We start from the raw sequence: 6,000 nt of genomic DNA, 5'->3' as shown, positions 1-6,000 counted from the left end.
AGAGGAGTAGGGGAGGAGGGAGGCTGTGGAGGCGCTTCAGCCAGGCAGTGAGCCGCCGTTTGCCTCGCCTCTGAGGCTGCTAGTGGGAACTGGTCCAGAAATGATTATGCAGGCTAGAAATATGCCTCTCGTTTTTTCTTTTTTGGCCGAACACCTTAGCTGTTGGGTTTGTGTGTTAAGTTCTTAAAGGGGTACCCGCACACTGTTCAATGCCATGTTTTGGGGCCTCACCATTTGTGCTGCATGTTTTTCTGTGTGGTTTTTCCTACAGGTAATCTACTTTGGGGCACATTTTCGGATGTGGGAATCACCTCTTGTGGGTACATAGATTCTAGAGCCAGGCGGACCTGAAGTCAAGGTGTAGCTTTACAGGCTTTACAGGTGATGACTGTGCTGATAGACAAATTGTTAGCCACTCTAAACTTCAGTTTTCTCTTCTGTTGAGTGGGGATAATAATGAACTTATCTCTTGCATTGCAGGGTTGTTGCGAGACTTGGGTGAGATAATGGCAATGAGAAGTGCTAAGAAAAGTTTAAAGCACCATTCAAGTCTTATTGTGTCTGTGCCCTTTACCCATTTTTTTAAAAATTATAGTTATAACAAGATACCCAAGTCTTCCCTATACCCACTCCTCACCAAGAATTTTGGCTGCTGGGTTTCTTTGGAGTAGCTATTTATCTTCTTTTTATTCTCTTCCTTTAAATCCATTTCTCTTTTGATGCTCCAGTCTTCATATTTATCTGAGGGAAGCAGTATGGATTGTTACCTTATCAATATTCAGAGTCCTGGGCCCCGATTTCTATTGACAAACAAGTCTGCAGACCCTGAGCTGGAGCTCTGGCTTGGCCTCAGGCTATGACCTTGAACTAAGGACTCAATGCCTCATTAGGGAAATCAGCCTGAGGTTGAGTCAATGCTGATCAGGGTCAAGGAGAGGTGAGGTAAGCTTAACTCAGTAAGGGTTTCATCAGTCTCCTGACACCCACTCCCCACCCTGCATTTTCCCTAATCCTAGGGCAGTGGTTCTCAAACAGGAGCATCAGAGTCATTTGGAGTACACCTATAGAATCACTGACTTATGAGATGAGAGAAAGAGAAGTGAGATTTGTTCTGAAATGCCATTATTTTAACATTTCATGTATAGAGACAGTGTTTTAGTAATTTGCTTAAAGCATTTTGTATTTCCAATACCTGTGCCACTTACCATTGTCCAGTTTTAATAATTCTGATTGCTTTTTAAATGAATTAATTTAAAAACACAAAAGATAGGATTCCTCTTTCTTTTTATACTGTAAGTACTTAGTCTTTGGTTTCTAGGTCATTCTTGGGTAGATTAGTGATCCTGATACTGATAAATCCAACAACTACCTCACTTTCTTTCTTTGGAGACCTCAGACATTTGTGGAGAGGCTGTGTAAAGTCTGGCAGCTTGAACCTTAAGGTTGGAAAACAGATTGAATTGCTTATGAGCAAGTTTAAAAAGAATTTGCAATGTGGTATCTTCTCTGAATGGACAACTTCTCTAGGCCTCAAGGGGAGGTGAAGTACATCCAGTGACAGATGTCCCATAGTAGTGAGATCTGGTGAAGGCTTTCCATTCCTTCTAGAGAATGTTGGTGTTGGCCGTGACTGAGCTCCTCTGTCACTCTCGGAGGGCGAGGAAGGCTGACTTTCAGGGACAAATGTGCAGTATCAGTGCTTCTCTGTGTGATTTAGTTTATAATCAAGCAATGCTTGGACACAACCCAATCTTAAGCAATTTTGTCCCCTAAGCTATGGTCCTGCCTGAGAGATGGCCTAGACTGTGGCCTTGAATTTTAGCTGCTTTGTATCAGAGAGGCTTTGGGAGTCTGCTTAAGTCAGGAGGGTTCCTGAGATGACATCTTAAGGCAGGAATAAGGTTTACGTAGCACCCAAATGGACTACGTGTACGAGGAGGTCAGCACTTTAACTAGTCTTGTGTTGCTGTGCCAAATGGAATCCCAGCGGACCATCCTGCTGCTTTATCTCAGCTTTCCATTTGTGCTTTGTTTTAGTTTAAAAATGATTAGCACTAGAGAAACCTATCAGTAAATCAGAAACCTATTCAAAAACTCAAGTGTAGCACTTAGTGTCTCAGTAGATAAAAGTGCAGGGTCCATGCCTATCTTCCTGACTGTAATCAACATTCAGTGAAGAGACGACCTTTGGGTTGTAATTCTCAAGATTCACTAGCTAATTTAAATGGTTTCTCCTACTTGACATGAGTAGAAATCATTTCTGTTTTAAAATTCTTTCCCATAACTAGATGTTGATATTTTGGGTGTTACCCCTACTTTTTGCTGCTAGGATTTTTTTTTTCTTCCAGCTTTTTCCTTATCACTGTTGTTCACTTTCCTCAGCATATGAACACTTGATATCTTTGCTCCCTTGAATAAGTCTGTTGTGAGACAGTCATTATGATACTTTATTTCATCAGGGCTATTGTCACTGGGTCATAAAGAGTCATGGCCCATTCCTGGAACACTGTTCTTCTCAACCTTTCTAGGGGGTGCTTTTTAACTGAAACTCAGGTCGTACCACACTAACTCAATTCTAATATACATCTTCTTTCACACTCTGTCATTTTCCAATATCAGAAATCCAGATGGGTCTTAAAATTATAAACACACTTAATGTGTGGTTTCTTTTTTCTTTTCTGTAACCTGGCGTGTTAATAGAGTGACTTCCAATTGATGGCATTTTAAAACAAAGCAAATTTGGTTCCGTAACCCAGTAGAAAATACGGTTTCTACTCAGTGCTGTCCTGCTGATAGAATTGAGTGGCTATTGAATTAGCTCATGTTCTCAGAGCATGTGGGAAGACTGATGCTGGGGTGGAGGCTAATAGGTGTGCTCCTGTGAAGGGCAAATCAGTTAGGAAGCACAGCCTACTGTTTTCCTCTCAGAGATTCTCAACATGTGCACCCTCATATCAAAGGCTCTGAGAAGTACTACAGTTAACAATAATCAGCAATAAAGAAACTTGGTTATAGTGGTTCAATTAAATGTTTCCCAGAACACAGAACATTTCTGATGTTTTGTGTGTATCTTCTAGGACCCCGCTGCTGAATTAGCACATTCCAACAATTCTAATAAGTTGTTTAACACCATCTGTGGATGGGAAGGTACATCCCTAAAGGAAAGGGAAGTTGTTAAATATGGATATTAATCGATTAATGAATTCTCTAGGTGATTACTGTTTTTTATTTCAGAGTAGAGAGAAAACATTTTAAGCTGTGGTGGCTTAGAAAGTCTCCGTGGAGGGGCTAGACTACAAAAATGCTGTCAATGATGAATGGCACTTTTGTGAGAGGAAAAGGGGACTTTTAGGTTGGTGGTGTAATGGAGCAAGAGTGTGAAGACTTGTACTTGTGTCTGCATATAAATAATCTTCAGAGCACACAAAAACAGCACTGTGCCTAGCACAGAGTGAGTCTGAGTGGATCTGTGTTGGTCTAAGAACCTATGGTTAAGTTTACTCTTGATTCTGTAAATTCACTGAAGTAGCAGATGAGTTCTAGTGACCACAAGAGAGCTAGTGGATCAGTAGGAAGGGAGGAAAAATACTCGGGTTGAAAACAAGGAGGGATGCATGGGACAGGGAGGGAGAAGGAATGTGTTCTTAGGCCTTTTGGAGGATAGTGGTACCAGGTACAGAGGAATTCATTAAAATGCAGGTCCACTGAAGAATATTGGCTATTTGGGGGAAGAGAGTTCTTGGAAGACCCCTAAGAAGAGGGATCTTAACTGGAGTTTCTAAGAATATCAAGAAGAAAGAACTTTTACGACTCAACAATAAAAAGGCAAATAACCCAATTTAAGAATGGGCTAAGGATTGAAGTAGACATTTCTTCAAAGAAGATATACACATGGCCAATAAACACATGAAAAGATGTTCAACATCATTAGTCATTAGGGAAGCGCAAATCAAAACTACAATGAGATTAACACATCACAACCACCAGGACAGCTGTAATAAATAAGGCATAATAACACATGTTGGTGAGGGTGTGAAGAAATCAGAACCCTCATACATTACACTGTGGGTAGGAATGTAAAATGGTGCAGCCACTTTGTAAAATAGGTTGTTCCTCAAAATGTTAACATAGAGATACCTCATGAGCAGCTTCACTCCTTGTTAGATACCCAAGAGAATATGTTCATGCAAACCCTGTATTCATAATATCATTATTCATAATAGCCAAAAAGTGAAAATAACCCAAATGTCTGTCAATGGATGAATGGATAAACAAAATGTGGTATATTCATACAATGTAATATCATTCATCTATAAAAAGGAATAGTTTTTGTGCTACAACATGGATAAACCTTGAAAACATGCCACATGAAAAAAGCCAGACACGAAAGACCACATATTATATGATTCCACTGTGAAATGTCCAGAATAGGCAAATCCATGGTGACAAAAATTACATTAGTGGTTGCCAGGGGCTGGGAAGAGCGAAGAGTGGAGAGTGACTGTCGATGGGTATGTGGTTTCTTTTGGGGATGATGAAGATATTCCGCAATTAAATAGTGGTGATGGTTGCAGAACCTCATAAACACTCTAGAAACTACTGAATTATATACCTTAAAAGGGTGTGTGAATATCTCAATTAAAAAACAAAAACAAAAAACAAACAGCAAGAAGGCCACTGTGACTGGGGCAAAAGGAGAGTATTAAGAAAAGTTAGAGAGATCCAGGAGTAGGGTATCAGTTTCAGGCCAGATTTTTTTGCTCTTGAGAAAAAATATCTAGATAATTCCTTTCTCCTTGTTTGTCATTTGGTCTCCTAGGATTTTTCTGTTACTCTTTCATCCAGAAATCCTTCCCCTGAATTAAAGGGTTTTGTTCTTTTTTTAAAATACTTTTTTATTTTTCAGTTACAGTTGACATACAATATTATATTAGTTTCAGGCATACAACATAGTGGTTAGACATTTACATAACTTATGAGGTGGCCCCTAAGAGGGTTTTGTTCTAAGTTGCTCCCGAAGATTTTTCTGTTACTCTTTCATCCAGAAATCCTTCCCCTGAATTAAAGGGTTTTGTTCTTTTTTTAAAATACTTTTTTATTTTTCAGTTACAGTTGACATACAATATTATATTAGTTTCAGGCATACAACACAGTGGTTAGACATTTATATAACTTATGAGGTGGCCCTTAAGAGGGTTTTGTTCTAAGTTGCTCCCGAGTCAGTGGGACAGTTTTCGTGTCAAATGCCTGTGATCTTCAGATCAGAGTGTGTTTCTAGACAAGAATTCCAATCTTTAGGCTTCCTTGTTGTGATCCGCTGGAGGCCAATAGGCAGTGCTGACTGGGTAGTTTCGGTTTAGCTTCTCCCTTAAGATTTGACTGTGGTAAATGTTTTAGTGTCATCTTCTAATTTGCTTAGTGATCTCTGTCAAGACCTTTAAAAAAAATTGTTCTGATTGTGTTGAACAGGATTCACGTGGTATGTGGCATTATATGAACATCCACATTATTTGGGTACAAGTGTCATGATACTAAATGAGGTTTAATGCCATTGGAGGTGAGGCTGCTGTCCCCTGGGTGGAGGTGTTTCTTCTCTCTTTAGCATTGTGTTGTAGCTGTGCTTCTCAGACTCATGGCTAGGAAGTACCTGGGGATCTTATTAAAGTACCAATTCAGTAGGCCTGGGTGAAGGCCTCAGATTCTGCACTTTAACAAGCTCCTACCGATGTGGATGAGGTCAGTGCATGGATCGCTCTGAGTAGAAACTGATACAGTGTGGAGAACATGGCTTTGGAATGGGATAGAGCTGAATGTGGAAGGCGGCTCCGCCATTCCTTTGCTGTGGGAACTTGGGCAAGGTAATCAACATTTGAGCCACATTTTTCATATCTGTAGGATCAGAGTAAGAACCTAGCTCATAGAAAAGTATCTAACATGGTGTCCCTTGGAATGTTAAATATTATTTGTCTTTTTCTTCTCACAAGTGCTAAGAATTCCATG

At 40.0% G+C, this 6,000-nt stretch overlaps 1 protein-coding gene across 2 annotated transcripts in view; it reads left to right on the top strand.

Annotated features, from left to right (window-relative positions):
- The window catches only part of STXBP6 (syntaxin binding protein 6), a 234,223-nt gene that overhangs the window by 1,490 nt on the left and 226,733 nt on the right, over window positions 1-6,000 (top strand). The gene's annotated exons all lie outside the window — the stretch shown is intronic.

The sequence above is a fragment of the Pteropus alecto genome, unplaced genomic scaffold (assembly GCF_000325575.1).
Source record: "Pteropus alecto unplaced genomic scaffold, ASM32557v1 scaffold171, whole genome shotgun sequence".
NCBI classification, from domain to species: domain Eukaryota; kingdom Metazoa; phylum Chordata; class Mammalia; order Chiroptera; family Pteropodidae; genus Pteropus; species Pteropus alecto.
This window is presented reverse-complemented; position numbering and strand designations above follow the sequence as displayed.